An 18378-nucleotide genomic window follows, 5' to 3' on the forward strand; every position below is an offset into this window, starting at 1 on the left:
GGGAGGGGCTACGACTTCAGAACCCAGAACAACCAGAACATTCATGACTTGAATTGCACCAAATCTCGAGAGTCAAATGGGTGTGCGTTTGGATCTAAGCTCTGTGACCTTGGACAAACCACTTCACCTCCCGGAACCTGTTACTTTTCTCTGTACAAGGAAATGGAGACATGCTAAGAATGTTCTTCCACATCAGAAGAGGATCACTCTCCAAAGCTCTGGTTTGAAGGACTGTGCTCACAACTGCAAAGCTCTACATCAGTTACTTCTAGCATCTTATCCCCTTTTGCATCTCCTCAACAATGTCTTGAAGGAGCAAACTGAATTGCTATATAAAACAACAACATCAATACGAGCAGCCAACATTTACTGAGCTTCTTATATGCAAGCCCTTTACAGGCCTGTTACTATTTAATCCTCTCAATAAGCTTAAAAAACAGCTTCTATTTCATGCAAGTAAATTTGGTTTCATGCAGCTTGCCCAAAGTCACAAAGTCGGTGAGGGGGAAGACCAGACGGAGAACCCAAGTTCTAGTCCCTAAAGCCAATATTTAAACTCTCTGCTAAATGTCTCAATGGCATATGCCATGATTTCTGTAGGATATTCTGCTGGGGGCCTGACCTGGTGTCATTAGAGTAATCTTTATGCAATCTGATTGAACTACTTTTATGAGCACATACCATACTTGCCTCTCTGAGTCCCTGTTTCTTCATCTATAAACTGGAGGTGATAACACTTCCCTTCAAATGGCTGTTTTGAGGATTGAGTGAAATATAATAAAAGTTCAAGAAATATCGGTTTTCCTTCTTTTCCTCTCAAAAATTAATATAAATTGATTTGTTGAAATAATGACAACTGGGACTTAACATCAATAAAAACGGGAAAGTAAGTCAGGTATGAAATTGATAATGTTGGAATTGTCTACCTACCTACTCAGTGTGTCACATAATTCTGCAACTTTTGAGATGCTGTGCATTGCTCTGACATGAGAGCTAGACGATACGGAAAACAGAGTGGAGAGGTGCCATATTCTCACCGATTCAACAAACATTCATTGAGCCACTTTCCGCAGCCCTGTGGTTTCAGTGAAAAACACAATCGACACAATCCTTGTCTTCACTGCGATTACATTCTGGTGAGAGAAGCAGAATAACTAACTAACTAACTAAATAAGATGTTTTCAAAGAGGAGCAAGTGTTATCAAAGACAAAGCAAGGTAATCATCTAGAGTGTAACTTGGGAAGAGAAGGGGCTATTTTAGAGAATGTGGGCAGAGAAGCCTTGTGTGACAAGACATTTGGCACAAAAGCCTGCAAGCTGGGAGCTGAGGCCTCTAGCTAGGAGTGAGTGGTGTGTGTTTAGGGAATGAAAAGAAACTTTGTGGCTGGTGTGGAGTGAGTAACAGGTTAAGTAGTAGAATAATAGCATCATATAGATAGGTGGGGGCCAGAGGGTGCAAAACCTTAAAGGGAGTTTGAGTTTTATTCTGAGTTCAACAGGAAAGATACCATTAGAAGTTTAGCAGACTAGGGGCGCCTGGGTGGCGCAGTCGGTTAAGCATCCGACTTCAGCCAGGTCACGATCTCGCGGTCCGTGAGTTTGAGCCCCGCGTCAGGCTCTGGGCTGATGGCTCAGAGCCTGGAGCCTGTTTCCGATTCTGTGTCTCCCTCTCTCTCTGCCCCTTCCCCGTTCATGCTCTGTCTCTCTCTGTCCCAAAAATAGATAAACGTTGAAAAAAAAAATTTTAAAAAGAAGTTTAGCAGACTAACAACTTGATCTGTTTTATATTTGTATTTAGTTTATTTTATCTTTAAAATGTTTATGTATTTATTTTGAGAGAGAGAGCGAGCAAGGGCAGAGAGAGAGGGAGACAGAATCCTAAGTAGGCTCTGCACTATTAGCACAAAGCCCAATGCAGGGCCCAAACTCACAAACCAGGAGATCATGCCCTGAGCTGAAATCAAGAGTTGGACCCTTAACTGACTGAACCGCTCAGGCACTCCTGTTTTATACTTTTAAAAGCTACATTGGACCCAAATGAATATGGACACTTAGTTTATAACAAAGCAAGCAGAACAGTTGGGGGGGGGGGGGTTTTTTTTTTTTTTTTCCTTTCAATAAAGAGTGCTGTGTCAATAGAGTAGCCGCATGGCCAAAATATACTTAATCTTAATCCCTGTTTCATACCCACATTAAAATCAATTCTATATGGAGTGTAAATCTAAATATAAAAGGCAAAACAATAAGGATTCTAAAAAATAACAAGGAGAATGTTTTTTTGACCTTGGAGAGACAAAAGTTTCTCTAAGCAGAACACAAAAAGCACTAACTGTAAAGGAAAGAAATGATACATTGACCTATGATAAAAGTAGCAACTTCTGTTCATCAAAAGACACCAACAACAAAGGGAAAGGGTAAGCCACAGCCTGGGGGAAGATATTTACAATCTATATGGCTTCAAGGGATTCCTACCCAGAACATACAAAGAACTCCTACAAATCAATAAAAAAGCAACATATCAGAATAAAAGAATTGACAAAGACAGAAGTAAGCACTTCACAAAAGTTTTCCAAATAGTCATTCAACATGTGGAAAAGTACTTCATTAGGCATCAGATAAATTCAAATTAAAACCTCTACATACAGAGAATGACTAAAAGTAAAAATAGATTGACCATACCAAATGTTGGTGAGGATGTAGAAGAACAGAACTCTCATATCCAGCTTATGGGAGTGCAAATTGGTATTCTCCACTTCGGAGAACTGTTTGAAAGTGTCTACTAAAGCTGTATATATGCACACTTTACCCGTTTATTCCATTCCTAGGAATACACCCAACAAAAACCCTTACCCATATGTATCAAAAGATCTATACAAAATTTGGAAACAACCCAAAAATCAATCAAAACACTGAGATCCAGTCATAGAGTGGAATACTACACAGTAATAAAAAGTAAGACATTGCTGACACAGGCAACAACATGAATGAATCTCACAAATGCGATATCAAGCAAAAGAAGCCACACACAAAAGCATACATCCTCCATGATTTCGTAAATCAGTAGCATTAATCTGTAGTGCCAGAAGTCAAAACTGGGTTACCTCTGAGGAGGAGTAAGGGGGTAGCAACTGGGGTGCCATGATGAGGACTCATACTGTTCCATTTTACTATCTGGGTGCTGGTCGCACAATTGTGCTCATTTTGTGATAATTAATTAAACTGTTTATAGGACTTGTGCTCTTTTCTTTATAAGATATATAGGTTAAAAATCACTTTGAGAAGCAAGAATGAAACCAGAGAGACCAGTTAAGACACTTAACAGCAGTCCAGGCAGGAGATCATGATGGCATGAAAGGGAGGAATGTGGTGGAGAGGGAGAGAAGTAGACTAAGTTAGGATGTATTTTGGTGGAAGAGCTTAAATGATTTGCTGACGGATTGGATGCTGAGAGAAAGGAAGAATTCTATACTGCCCCCCTGGGTTTGTGGCCCCAGTGTCTAGGCAGATGTGGAACCACTCGTCCACATGAGGAAGACCAGGAAAGGAATCAGCACCATTGATATACTTTCATATGTTACCTCATTTATTTCACCCAGGAACCTTCCTTGGTACCTATTTTTTATCCCCATTTTACAGAAAAGGGAGCTGAGGCCCTCAGAAATGAAATTATTTATCCAGGCTTACACAGGTCTAGGAGGAAACAGAATGGGAAGACTGTACCCAGGAGACAGTCAGATAAAGTGTTGGAGCCTGCAGACTCAAGTCAAACAGCCAAGGTTTAAACCTGCCTCTGTCAGCATGCAACCTTCAGCAAGTCTCTTCTCTTTTCTATATCTGTAAAGTGGGGATAAGAATCATACCCTCCTCATAGGGTTAATATATGTCAAGAGCTTTAACGGAGCCTAACGCAAGTCAGCCATCTGTAAGTTAGCCATATCAGGGTCCATGTGGACTTCCCAGAGGGGTGGAGAAACAGAAGGTGGAAGCTAGTTCTTGAGCCAAGATTGAGTTTCATTAGCATGGTGATTGCCCCTTAAAACACTGAAACAAATGACGGCATATAATGTCATTGCCACATAATAGAGACCATCGGGACAAAACTCCAAGAGCCAAAAGACATAAAGTGCATACAACAGAGGAAATCCTGGCTTGGATGGGTGTTGGCCACCTGGGGGCCAGTACGCTTTTCTTTACGTTGGAGAAGAAAATTGTTGCAATTATTTAGCAACCATTTTGGAGGGCTAAATTCCAGCTTCCCCAAGGTGCTCCAAGGTAGAGGGCAATAAGGTTTTACTTTCCAGAGTCAGTAGTCAAAGAATTCTGCACTCTTGGATTAAGTGATACTTCTCATCACTTCTCTCTTATTTGAATTATTTTTTTTTAGTTGTTCTTTTTTTGAGAGAGTGCAGAAGGGGCAGAGAGAGAAGGGGAGAGACAGAATCCCAAGAAGGCGTTGCAGTGCCAGCGCAGAGCCCAACGTGGGACTCGAACCCATGAACCATGACCTGAGCCAAAATCAAGACTAGAACGCTCAACCAATGAGCTACCCAGGTGCCTCTCTCTTATTTGAATTATTGCAGCAGCCTCTAAACTGAACTCCTCCAATTTCTTCCTCTTCCACAAATACTACCTTAGCAACTGCATCCGTGGTCATTGCTGGGTGCTAGGGAACAATAAGAACAAACCCATAGGTATGATGCCCTCGTGGAGCTTCGGGTCCACATCACTCCAGAGTGATATTTCTGTTACTAGAAAGCACTTTACAAATTGTAAAGCACTGGTCCAATGTTGCTACTGTAGGATAATCAAGGTAATGATAGCAGCTGTTAAAACAGAGCTCTTGCCTTTCAATGTGGCTGTCTGCTGCCTGTAGGATAAAGGCATAAGCCAAGTCCAAACTGGATTCCAGCCTCATTTCCTAGCCCCCATCCCTTATCTCAGTCTCATACTCCATACTCACCAAACCACTGAGAGTCCCTTTATTTCCACACCCCGAGGCCCTTGAATATTCCATTTTTTTCTGTCTGAAATACTCTTCACCTGCTGTCTGCCTACAAACTCCCACTTAATCCTTCAAGATCCAGTTCCAACCTCTTGCAACTCCTCCCTCCATGCAGGTTTATCTCTCCCTCTTCTCCTTTTTGCAGCACTCTCCGTATGGTTGTTTCTCAGTAGAGGTTAAGATACAACAGAATAACCTAAGAATCACCTTCAAATCTTGTGCCAACCCTGCTCACCAGCCATCTGGATTCAGTATGTCTGGGGTGCATTAATGGCTAAGAATTCAGGGTTCAAGTCAAACAGACTCAGATTAAGCTCAAGCTTAGCTGTTTACCAGCCTCATGACCTTGGCCAGGTTACTTAACCTTCTCAAGGTTCTGTTAACTCCACAAAGTGGGAATAGAAATAGGAAGGAACGATCAGTCAAGACAAAGTGTGTAAACACTTAGTACAGCACCTGACACCTGGGAAGTGTACAAATTGTAATGGTTATTGAAAGAATTTTGGTTTATTCTGACCTGGTAGCCTATCCATTTCTTCCCCACCCTACCCATCTCCAGGTTGAAAATCATTGCTGAGTATTCATCAAATTGTACTATAATCCATTGTTTATGCACCTGTGTCTCTCACTAATGTGAGCCCTGGAGGGCAGGAGGCATGTCTTAGTTCTAGATGCCCAGCACGTAGCACAGTTCTGAGAATAGCATCACCACTTGCAAGCTGTGTGATCTTGGTCAAGTCGGCCTGCCTCTTTTGGCCTCAGAGGTTTTCAGTGAATACCAAATGAGATTATGGATGTGAAAGTGTTTTGCATGTTGTGAAGTGAGTTGTCGTCGTTATGGCCATGCCATCCAGGGTGAGAAGGGGCTGTCATGTCACAGCCACGTACCTGTGGCCCTCCATTTCCTCTTCTTTTTCATCCCATAGAATATCAGTGTGACCCTTTTGCCTCAAACATTCTTACTTGGTGTATACCTAATAGTAAATCCCACAATGACCTGCATAATAGCTCCAGCCTTTCTAGGGAGAGAGGGACTATAGATGCCCTGGTGTGAGGTAGGCTCCTCTCAGGATACCAGCCACTGAGAATACTACAGCAAGCAAGAGAGACATGATCCTTGCCCCAGTAGAGTTTTAATTCTAGTTGAGGGAAAGCCAATGATAAACAAATAAATCCATAAATAAAACCATTTCAGAGAGTAGTAATTACTAAGCAAAAAGAAGTAGATAATGTTACAGAGTAATTGGGGGAGCAAATATTATATAGGGTGGCCAAAGGTCTTTTCAGGAGCTGACATTTGAGCCAAAATCCAAGAGACAAGAAGGATTTAGCCATGTAAAGACCAAGGTTAAAAGAGTCCTAAGTAGAGAAACAGGGGGGAAAAAATTAAGCAACTTGGTACAAAATGGTGGTTACTGCAGATGGAATTACTAAGTCAGGAGAGAGTTGGTAGTGATGAGGCAGGAGGGTTAGACAGAGATGCCCCCACATGAGGTTTTACAGGCTGTGATTAAAAGAGACATGGGAGTGGGGAGAGGGAGAGAGAGATGAGGTTGGGAGAAATCAAATGAACACTGAAGGAAAGGAAGTTACTTTGACCTCTGCTTCTCACGTGTGCATACATTCAGCAGACACAATTCAACATCTCTTGTATGTCAGTCATTGTGCTAGGAGCTGGAGATACAAAGAAAAATAAAATATGGAACCAGTTTTTATGAGCCTGGTAACTGAGAATATAGATGCCTAAGTAATTTAAATACAATATGATAAGAAGTCTCCTAGAGAGATGTAAAGGCTGAGGGAGATTAAGGAGGGAGTGACTGTGCCTTAGGAATCAGGGAAGTTCTCACTGAGAATGCGGACACTTTAACTTACAAATAAAGTGTAAGTAGTAAGGGGGAAAATGTTCCAGCCCCAGGGAGCAGCAGATGATAAGGCACTGGGGTGAACCTGTTCAGAATAAGTGATTTTCTGTCCTTTTGGAAACAGCTGGAAAGGCAGCCTGGGTCTTCCTGGTGAAGGACCTTCAGTACCACACCAAAGAGTTTGTATTTTTTATGAATGCACTGTACATATGGAAGGCTTGGAAAGCCCTCTCTAGGACATGGTACTACAGGTACTTCAACAGAGCAAGTACAAAACCTGCCTTTGGTTAACTGGTCACAGAAAAGGGGGGCAGGGAAGAGAGACTTCCAAGGCAGGGAGCCCTTTGTTCTCTAAGTGACAGAACCCTATGTTCCCAAACTTCAGGGCAAAACTGACTCTATGGAGAGCTCCCCCCATGTCTCCCTCTTGATTTCACTGCTGGCGCCATCTCTGGTCCCCGTCGCCAGCCCCCGCCTCCTATCTCAGGAAGCTTGGGTCTCCCTGGGAGCGGGTCTGCCCTTGGGGGAGGCCTCTCGGCTTTGTGCCCTGCAGCTCGGCTGACACTCGGGGCGGACCGAAGAGGGGCTGGGCGCCCCCGGTGTGCACATGTGCTAGCCCAGGCAGGAGGGAGCGCCTCCGCGGAGGAGTGCAGGAAGGGGGAAGGAGACGCGCGCCAGAATCTCGGTCCCGGGCGCCCTGGTCGGCCGCGGAGGAGCTGCAGCCTCCAACAGGTTCGTAGAACGCACGCTCGCTCTCTGCTGCTGAGCCGCCACCTCCTCCGCTGGAGCAGGTTCGCCGGAGAGACCCTAGCCATAGGCCCCGCGCCGGCGAGCTCCCTGAGGGTGGTTTCCTCCGGTCCTCTTTCCTTCTCCCGGTAGCTCTCAGCCGCCACCGGCTCTTCCGGGGAGAGGCGGAGGGAGCCACGGGCCCCTTCTCGCTTCAGCACCACCTCGGGGACAGCTCCCCTCGCCCAGCTGGGTCCTCTCCTCAGGTCAGCACTGCACCTGCCTACAACGGCCATCCGCCGGCTCCTCTCCTCGTTGGGTCCGGGTTCAGTGCCACGGCCTCCGAGGACAGTCCCTCGTCCCCGTGGACTCCGCTCCCCGCGTCAACACCGCGGTGGCAGACAGCTCTTACCGGCCGCCTGCTTCCTGGCGAGCCGCGAACAAAGCCGTGGGGCTGGGGCCTCCCGCGTTCCTTGCGGGTGGGTGGTTGCATCGGGGATTTCGGCTTCCCCAGAGCAGTGTCTGGGGCGAGCTGGGGAGTGGAGCTCAGTCACAATCGCGCGTCTCTGGCTTGGGTCTGCAGTTCACCAAGGCCTGGCCGTGCAATGGCGGGTCCCAGTTGGAAGTCGGAAAGAGGGTGGAAGGAGAGACAGGCACAGAAGGGTCCAGGACTCCAGTGGGGCGGCTGGGCCTAGGCTAGAAGGGAGGAGTGCGCTGCCCCTTCTTCCCTCCAGACCCCCACTTCCACCCTAACTCAGGACCATGGACTTCCTTCAGAGAGCCTCACACAGATACCCGAGGCTGACAGCTGCAATCACTGACTCAGGCTGTCCCCGGAACATCCCTAGAAAGTGTGAGGCTGAGTTTCCGTGGGGGGAGGGGGCCGAGAAACCGCGGGGAAGCCTCACGAACTGGGCAGCTACTCCGCTCCCCGCCTCCGGAGTGATGCCGGAGAGGAATGAATGGGGGAAGGGAGAGACCCCAGAAGCAGCAGGTTGTGAACTAGGCTTGGCTCTGGGAGGCTGCAGGTAGTAAGAAAAGAGGTTGAAGGAACATGAGAAGCTGGGAGGTTCCCAAACAGAGAAGCCAGTTCAGAGGGAGAAAACCAAATGTGGAAGAGGAAACCTTTTCTCTGTGAGCTGAAGCTGGGAGGGCCCTTGCCTCACGTGACCCTCTCAATCCCGGGTAGTCTCAACCAGAGACCCGGGAGTCCCGGTATAGGGGGCAGAGGTGATTTGCCCAAGGTCACTTAGCAATTAAGTAGAATTGGGCCTAAAGCCCGAGCTCCCAAAATCCTGGGCCTGTTGTGTAACATTCACGGGGAAGTGTTTTAAAACCCCAGATACCAGGAGAAGAGCAGAGTTGTTTCCATTCTGAGTCCAAATCTCGGCTCTGTCACTTCCTAGCATGTGACCTTGGGAGAGTGACCTTCTGATCAGACAGGTTAATAGTACCCACTTGTGGTGAGGATTTAATGAAATACCTATATAATAAGCTTAGGGAAGTGCCTGGCACACAATAAGTACTCAAAAAATGAGCTATCCTTTCTGCTACTATTCCCTCTGTAAACATGCGCTGAAGACTTCTTGTGTGCACCGGCTGTGCACTGGGGAGACAGAGACGTGTCCTGAGGAGGACACAGAGCAGCAAAGGAAGCAGAAGACAGTTGCAATATGATGTGCTAAGTGCTACACTAAGGTGAGTACACAAGGCTATATAGGATCTCAGAGGCAGGAGCGGTGAGCTGTGGGGAAAGGAGAGGAAAGGTACCTCAGACACTTGCAACTGTGTGTAAAGGCCAAGAGGTGTGAGATCAGAGCCACCAGGGTGATGTCACTGCGCCAGAAAGTCCTTAAGATGGGGAGTGTGAAATGAGAGTAGAGAGAAAAGCTGAAGCCAGTCTCCAAAGGGCCTTCTTCTGTGATGAAATATTTCAATGATATTTTAAAAAATAGAAAGAATAGTATAATAAACCCCCACATACCCGTCATCCAGCTTCAACGGTTGGCCAATTTTGTTTCATCTTTACCCACACCCACTCTCATCACACTCAGACACACACACACACACACACACACACACACACACACACACAGAGGGAGAGAGAGACATATCTTGAAGCAAACCCAAGACATCATATCACTTAGTGCAGAAGGATTTTAACAACAACAACACCCTGCCATTCAAATGTTGTTCTACCTTAGAAGTCTCTACCTCAAACTCTGACTTTCATTCCTCAATCTGTTCTGAACATTCCTGTCCTTAGCAGAAAGTGTTGCGAGAGATCCACCCTAAGATGATAAGCCATGTGCATTAGAGAAACTATTTCAGAAAAAAAATGGAGGGTACATCAGCCCTCAACAGATTTTACAAAGCCAGAATTGTTTATCTCCACTGCCTACACTGTGGCTAGAGGCCAGTACTATTTGCAAGACAATAGTCAAAAGACAAATTGAGCCCATAAAGCAAAAGACAAAAGTGAGAGCTTCTCTTTCAAAGTAATCTGAACTATAAGCTTATAAGAACAGAAGGCTTGAAGTCATGGAAATCCTGGATTTGGAAATCATCAAACCCAACAGCCACTTTTTACAGATGAGGAAGACAAGGGTCAGAGATAGGAAGGAGTTTGCCCAAAGCTCCACAGTGCTGAGACCACAGCCAAGACCTTTGAACTCATAATCCAGAGTTTTTGTCAGTTCACCATTCTGCCTAGAAGATTAGGTCTTAGAGTTTCTCAGCCCCTAAAACTGGGATGCCATTTCCTTCCAGAGCTCAAAGAGGCTGGAAGGAGGAGGGAAAGTGGGGCAAGAAATGTCCTTCCTGGTTCTCAAGAGGATGACAATGTGTGGCAGTTGGTCTTTGAGATACCTTGACTCATTTCCCTTCCATATCCTTTCACAGAAAGTCTACAATGGTGGTACCTATATTCTGGCCACTGCGTGCATCTCCTGTCTCTCCCCTTGGTTCTCATTAACACATTTCTGCAGTCAGACACCCAAACCTTATTTCTGTATTTTTGCTCATCCTGCCTGTCTTAACCAGATGAATATGAAGTCTCTCTTTTCCATTTGCCCCCAACTGGGCTGCACATTCCTCTTAGCGACAGACCGCCATTTCTCTGAGATATGAGCAGTGTTTGGCCCAAGTCCTGGCAGGACGCAGAATTCTTGTGCCTTTCTGGAGCATGAAGTCTCTCCTGTTACTGATGAAATGTGATGGATGTGACGGGTATGTGTGCTCCCATCAGGCTCTGGGCACTTCACAAGTCAGCATTTTGCTTTTCAGGGATGTCCCTGCCTGCAAAATGGGGAAGGCAGTATCTCACAAGTTTCCCTGAGTCTTAGGTGGACAATTAAGGCACATGTAAGGAGTTCTAAGCATCCCTCGTGAAGGGAAGTCAGCAGAGAATGGTCAATAAAATTGCCTTATGTCTGGGAGTATGATTGCAGGCAAGGTGATAAAGATAGTGAATTTCAGCTTATGAAATTATCCCAGCTTTTAGCCTGAGGTGAGACCAGTTCAGATATATTATATTATGTTATATTATATTATATTATATTATATTATATTATATTATATTATGTCATGTCATATCATATCATATTATATCATATTATATATTGCATTATATTATATTATATTATATTATATTATATTATATTATATTATAATTATATTAATACAGGTTTTTCCACACTATCTGAAAGTTCACTTTATGTCGTATCACTTTTATGGAAGACCTATGTTAGTACCTGTTTTCACTAGCCAAAAGAAATTTGACAAGGATTTCACTTTTACAGAAAGATAATTGCTTCTTTGCTTTACACCATTTGGGTTTTAAAAAGGTTTCATAAGAATGCTCCACTTTCAAATAGCAGGGGAAACCTGTATTATATTATCTGGGCCTAGGTGAATTTCAACAGATAAGCATTTATACTTCCTCCAACATTTACTCTTTGAGTGGCTATTCTGTGTCAGGTATGGTTACAGGTACTGAACAAGACACCTCAGATCCCTGCTTCCATGGGGCTTATAAACTTGCAGTAGACACAGTCATTAATAACAATTAAAAAGTAAGTGTGAAGACTTTTAAGCATACAGAAGGACAGATAGGGAAGGTCTGTCTGAAATGGCAACATGAAACTAAGGCCCAAATAATAAGAAGTCAATCACGTGAGGATATGGGGCCAAACATTCCAGGCTCAGGAAATAGCTCTGGAAGAGGCCCTAAATGTGAGCCTGGACTCTTTGGGGACAGGCAGAGGGCCAGTGTAGATGAGGGTGGAGAGGGGGCAGGGACCAGTCCATCATGCAGAGTCTTCTAAGCCATGGTCAGGATTTGGGATTTTATTCTAAATTCAGTGGATTATCACTGGATGATTTTAAGCAGGAGCGTGATAAAAACTGCTTTTGCTTTAAAAAGATGCCTCTGGTTACTGCATTGAGGAATGGGTGATACGAGTATGCTGGGCTGGGCATCGAGCAGGCAGAGAAGGTGAGACACAGCTTCACCCCTTGAGATGCTCAGCATCCAGCAGAGGAGACAGGACATGAACCAGAATACAGAACCCTGTGGGAAGGGCGGCCATGGGGAGGGATGTGCAAGGCATTATGGGAACACAGAGCCAAGAAGAACTCATTCAGTCTGGGAGGCACTGGGCAGGGGTTTGTGGAAGTGGGCCATGGCTGTTGGATTGCACTTAGAAAAGGAGAGGGTAGGGCTGGTGCCCAGGACAGAGAAAGGCAACTTAGCAGCAACAGAGTGCCTGAAATGGGAGCCGGACTGTCCGGGTTCAAATCCCAACCCTGCCATTCAGTAGCTGTGTGGACTTCCACAAGTTACTTAACTACTCTGCGTCTCAATGTCCTCATCTTGAAAATGGAGACGATGAGAATCACAATACTAATTTCAAGGGATTTCTGTGAGGGTTAGCCAAGTTAAATTTGGGGAAGCACTTAGACAGTGCCTGGAAAGCACCTAGAAAGTGACATATGAATAAATAAAAATGGAGCACGTCCGAGAGCAGGAGCCTCTGGTGGAAAAGGTCGAGTAGGAGCCCAGCTCTGAGTGACCTTGAAGACCAGGCCAGGCATGCTCACCTTCTCTGTATGCAACAAGGAGCCATTAAAGGACTTTAAGCAGGGGATCGTGGGGAGGAGAATAAGCTAAAGCCCAAAAAGGGACCTATCCACAGTCACACAGCCAGTTATAGGAGGGACGCTGTCCTCGGTCTCCCTGACTGATTCAATATCATAGCAAGGGAAGGACAGTCCGTATTTTGTTCCCCCGTTTCACTCTCAGGGTTAGAAGGAGGCCTCGGTAACTCACAGTGTTTGTGGACCGCACGACTAAATCAAATCACGCAGGGAAAGTCAGAAGCCTTGGATTCCCAAGAAGGTCAATGCGTTTTGGACCGTGGAGAAGCTGCTCTCGAGAAAACAGACCAAACTCCTAGAGATGTTGACCTGGGGGCCTCCAGCCCTCTGAACCCCAGGTCCTCCTGTGACCGAAGACACTGCCGCCCACGCTGCCCCAGACACCTACTCAAGCTACAACGAGCATTGCTGCGTAGGTTCAGAAGTTAATCTTGGTGAAGTGCCTGGAAGATGAAAAGCGTTCCCCAGACATCCAGTGTGGTAATTGCCACTGCGGAGAAAACGCATCTCTACATTTGCAAGAGGCAGGCCTTTGTGTTCCACCAGAAAACAGCCATTAGAATTCCTGTCTCTGACTCGTCACGAAGCTGTGACAGCCTGGCGGGCAAGGAGGGTCTTGCAGTTCAAGTAGCAGATGGCAGGACACTCAGAGGAACTCGGATGCAGCTATCCATTCCTGAATGCCTGCCTGCTCCAGGCAGGGCGTGGGGCCCGGCGCATCCTGGAGACAGCCCCAGCCCCAGCACATCCTGCCGGTGACTTTGGGCAAGTCCCATCATTTCTCTGAGCTTCAAGTTCATCATCTAAACAATGGGGATAACACCGCTGGCCCCACTGGGTCATTTTGGTTTTGATTCTGACCATGTGGGGTTCAGGTTGTAATCCCATTTCACAAATGTGGAAACTGAAGCCCAGGGTATGGCTCACCAGTTCCTCAATACTCACTGAGCACCTGTGATGGGCCAGTAGCTGTTGGAGGAGCTGGAAAGACAATGAAGAATAAGACAGACAAGATAAGGTCCAGGCTGTCCCTGAGCTCACGTTCTATTCGAGAGACAGAAAAGAAGCAAGTCAACAATAAAATCATTCCACCAAGTTATATAAGTGCTAGGAAGGAAATAAGAGAGGGGTGTGTCAAGGAGGCAGGGGCTGTTGGGGCTGTTTACATAAGGCAGGCAGGGCTTGAAGGAACAGGCATCAAAGCTGACATCTGGACAAGGAGAAGCAGCTGGCTATGGACAAGTGCAAGGGTCCTGACGTAGGAAGAAGCTTGACAAAGGTGCATGACGGAGGTCGAGCCAGCGAGGGAGAGGGTGGTAGAGATAAGGGCAGAGAGGTTGACCGGGGCCAGAGCAGGCAGGGCCTTGACGACTGGGTGAAGCAGAGGGGTGGCATCATCTAAATCGTAGCTAAGAGTCTTCTCTCCGTCTCATCACCGGTACGGGGCCTGCTGGGGCAAAGCCCACATCAAAGTGACCACCTGGACCCCCTTTAGGCCTACGGTTCCTGCTGCCATCTCTAGAGCAGGTCAGCCAAAGGGCAAAAAAGTGATGGGTTCCCCTGCTGGGAAATAAATGCATCGGTCGGCTGGCTGGCTGCTGGGTGGGCACCGCCCCGTGCCTTGCAGGCGGCATCCCTAATGCTATGAGGCAGCGAGGGGAGGGAGAAGACATAAGGCCGCTGGACTGGGGGGTGAGGCGAGGGAGAGAGGCACCTGCCTCAGGTGCAAAATGTAGAAGCGTGCCAAAAAATGCAGCCGTCAAGATAAATAACATGTTGTGCGGTATTTTTTTATAAACAAAATTGGAGCCAAAGAATCCATAATGAAGAAAATATTAAAATGTTTAAATGACGACAGGATTCTAAAAGAGCCAGTTCGGGGGTAAGACAAATGGGGTGAATCAGACACGTGCAGGATCTAATCCTGACCCAGAGATGTTCGCTCAACTGCAGGAACACTTCCTGGGCCGGGGCCCTGTTCCCACCGGAAGCCAGCATCCAGAATGGGACGGCTCATGACAGACTGAAAGTAAGAAACAGTCCCTAGTAGGCGCCTCAGAGACCACACTCCATCCTGGCTGTGGGGACAGAAACCCAAGCGGGGACCCACAGCCAGGAGGTGTCACTTGGCAGGCAGCCCTGGAGCCACATACCCCCAAGTGGACCTAAGTTCAAACTCACCCCTTGTATGCTCTGGGACCCTGAGTGAGGCTCAGTGCCTCTCAAGCCTCATCTGCCCCATCTGTGACCCCAGGGCTAAGAAGACCTGGTCCCCAAGAGTCAATAAGATAAGATTTGTAGCCCTCTAGCACCTGGTTACTCCAAGTATGGTCCCTGGACCAGCAACATCAGCTGTCTCCTAGGAACTTGTTAGGAATGCGGAACCTTAGCCGCATGGCAGACCCACTGAATCAGAATTCGCATTTTAATGAGACCCCCAAGGGATTGGCAAGCATGTAAAAGCCTGAGAAGCTGGCCAATTCTTGGCACTTTGAAGATGCTCAATAAATGATAGTGCTGCCCCTTTGCCCACCAAACCCCGAGTTAGATCCTGACTTCAGGCAAGAGGAAAAACCCAAGAGAGGGAGAAGAGATTCCCGAGGTGGCCAACTCAGTACATTTTAAACGGTCAAGTTGTAAAGCCAGGGAGTCTGGCTGGGCTCTTATACAAAACCATTTAGGTCCTCCATTATTTACCTGGAAAATGGGAAAAATAATAGCAAATACCTTATACGGTTGCTGTGAAAATAAAATGAGATAATACTAGTAAAACCTCAGCACAAAGCTCGGCACGTAGTAAGTGTTCAATAAATGCTTGCGATTGTTGCTAGTGGTGAGAGGGGTGGAGGGGGTTCAATAAATGGCTACTGAGTACAGCCCATGTGATGAAATAGATAACATTTGTATAGCTCTTTGCCATTTATAAAGCACTTTCATCTATACCGTTTCAACAGACTCTTATAACTCCCTGGGTAAGATAGCATGAAATATATTCATTTTACAGAGGAAAAAAAGTCAAGGCTCAGAGAGGTAGTGATTTGGCTAAGCAAACCAGGATTTAAAGCCCTAGGGTCTGAAACCAAAATCTGTGCCAGCAACAGAGCGTCTAACAATAACCATGGGAAAAGGTTAAAAATGGAATAAGATAATATTAGACTCTAGAGATAGTGTTATTCAACCCCCTTATTTTACAGAAGGGAAACCTGAGGCTCAGGGAGAGGAAGAGACTTGTCCAAGGTCACTCAGACAGAGCAACAGCCCTGGGTCAGAAGCCAGCTCACAAGGGTTCTGTCCAGAGTCCCGTCCTGTGTCCAGACCCACCTCCTGCATCTGAATGGCCAGGCTCCACCTGATGAAGCCAGTGGCACCGGCTGTGGGCGGCCCCGGCTGGTTCCCTGGGCGTGTCTGCTGGACAGTAGGCATCCCAGATCCGCCTTCCTTTCCAGCCTAATCAGAGGAAGGGAGTGTAGAAGCTGGTGTTGCCAAGGTGAGAGCTGTGAGGTTGCTAAGACACGATTTGGGAGCAGTCAGGTGGCAGAAGAGGGCTTTGCTGAGCCTGGGGTAAAGATGAGGACCTGTCGTCAGGACAGACTCCTCACTGGGGCCTGGAGGAGGACCTCTAACTCCGCGGGGTAGGTCAGCCAATGGGAGAGTTGAGTCTCGCAGACCTTCCACCTCTATGCACCGCCCCAGCCAGGAGGCAGAGTCTACTTCTCCCTCTACTCAAGACCTCATCAAGCACAGGTCCTGCTACCTATCCCTCCAATCCAGACCCTGCCCTCAGAAGGAGCTCCCTAGGGCACAAGCTGAGCCCTGCAGTGGCTCTCCATCACCCTCTGGGTAAAGTCCATGTCCCCCTAAAGCTCCTCATAACTGACCCCGACAACCTCCCAGCTTCATCTTTGTCCCCAAGGATCTAGCCAAGCCAAATTCCTCCAAGTGGGACCATGCTCTCTCCACACCTTTGCAGATGCTGCTCTTTCTGCCTGCAAAGCCTTTCCTGCTCCTCTGTCCTCTAAGCCTCAGCTTCAGACTCACCTTCTCAGGGAAGCCCTCCCTGAGGCCTCCGGGCAGTGAGGCACCTCTGACGAGCCTGCATTTCCGGGGATGTCACCTTGTGTGTTAACTATCTGCTTTCCTGTTTGTGTCCCCATTAGACTGTGGGCTTTTTACATCTCACTCCTAGAGCAGACCCAGGTTCCAACTGTGCAAGATCAAGACTTCTCTGAGCCTCTGTGCCCTCCTCTGTGTGATGGGGATTGTGACCTTGGCCTTGCCAGGCTAATGGGAATATTGGAGATCGTGGATGTGAAGGGCTTGGTACATCACAGATACAGCAAAAGTGCGGCCGTTGCCCTGTTGTTTATGTCAGTGCCGCCCGTGCCCAGACCGGCGTGCTCGCTAACACGTGCACGTTCAGTGTATCCGTCACCTGCGCCGGGAGAATAGTAACCGCTGTGCAAAAGGGCTCCGAGAACAGTGAAGCCCCGTTCAAGTGTACATCATCATCATTCTGGTCGTCAGCACCCTTGATTCCCACCAGCCCCTGGACCTGAGTCATCCTGACATACTCTCTGCCCAGGCATTGAACAAACGGGTTCATTCACTGCACAAAAGAGTATCTACTCTGGGCCAGGAAATGTGCCAGCTGTTTGCAACTTAGCAGTAGGTAGACATTCAATACTTAATTGTGCCACCGTTCTCTCCTGGCCTTCTTAAAGGTTGGCCTCCCCACCTGGCGTGCCTGTGGCCCTGCCTGAGGCCAGGGAGGTCACTCTTTGCTCTAAGATGCTCCGTGGGCAGTCAGGGGGCCCACTTCCCCGCCTAGCCAGTCAGAAAACAGTAACATCTGCCCTGTTTCTAATCCAGTTGCTCGTTTTAAATTCAGCTCTGAGAGCCGGAGCATGCTTGTCCTTTTCCCTGCGGTGTCCCCAGCTTTTAGAACAAGGCCTGACACAGCCATTCAGCCACTATTTACTCATTCATTCACTCACCCACCAGATATTTGTCAAGTCCCGCCAAGTGCCAGGCCCTGGGGAATCAGCGGGGCCCTGCCTCGCTGAGCTCCTAGTCTAGAGGTGGGATTGGGGGTGGAGGACATTGTGTCGGGAGGCAGCAATGCCTTGGAGCAGTGGAGGCCAAAGGGTTAGGTACTGTGGTCCCAGGGTGGTCCCAGAAGACGACCAGTCACAGAAAGGGGCTTGAGTGGGCTGATTGTTGGAGCCCCTGCTTTACCTATACTGTGTCTATCATCCAGGGCAAATCCTCAGTCCCCACCTCTGGAAACGACACCAGAATCTCCCCTTTCTTGAGTCACAGCAGGACTGTGGTTACGGGAGGAAGGGAAAACAGTCGAGGAGGTGGCACCAGGTTGTGCACAGGCCCCTGAAGTTGCCGAGGCTTTGGTGCCCAGCAAGGAGAGGCCCTGACTGCAGCAGGGGGCAGAGCGGGGACTGAGGGTTCTGATCTGGCTCCACAGGCTCCCCCGGTGGGAGGTGGAGCAGAATGGCCTCCCCTCTGTGTGCCTGTGTTCTTGTCTGTAAAATGGGAGAACATCAACTTCACTAGCCCCAGCTTTGTGAGAGCAGACCTAGCAAACTTGCTGAGCACCGCTCAGTCAACAAATG

General features: G+C 47.5%; 1 protein-coding gene across 1 annotated transcript in view; it reads left to right on the forward strand.

The window, feature by feature from the left end:
- The first annotated feature begins 7356 nt into the window (after positions 1 to 7356).
- Positions 7357 to 18378, forward strand: part of CPLX2 (complexin 2) — an 84566-nt gene continuing 73544 nt past the window's right edge. The window contains exon 1 of the mRNA XM_040445588.1: positions 7357 to 7600. The gene's annotated coding sequence lies outside the window, so the exon portion shown is untranslated. The remainder of the gene's footprint in view (positions 7601 to 18378) is intronic.

Source organism: Herpailurus yagouaroundi, unplaced genomic scaffold (assembly GCF_014898765.1).
Source record: "Herpailurus yagouaroundi ecotype Mexico unplaced genomic scaffold, PumYag 29, whole genome shotgun sequence".
In the NCBI taxonomy this organism is placed as follows: Eukaryota; Metazoa; Chordata; class Mammalia; order Carnivora; family Felidae; genus Herpailurus; species Herpailurus yagouaroundi.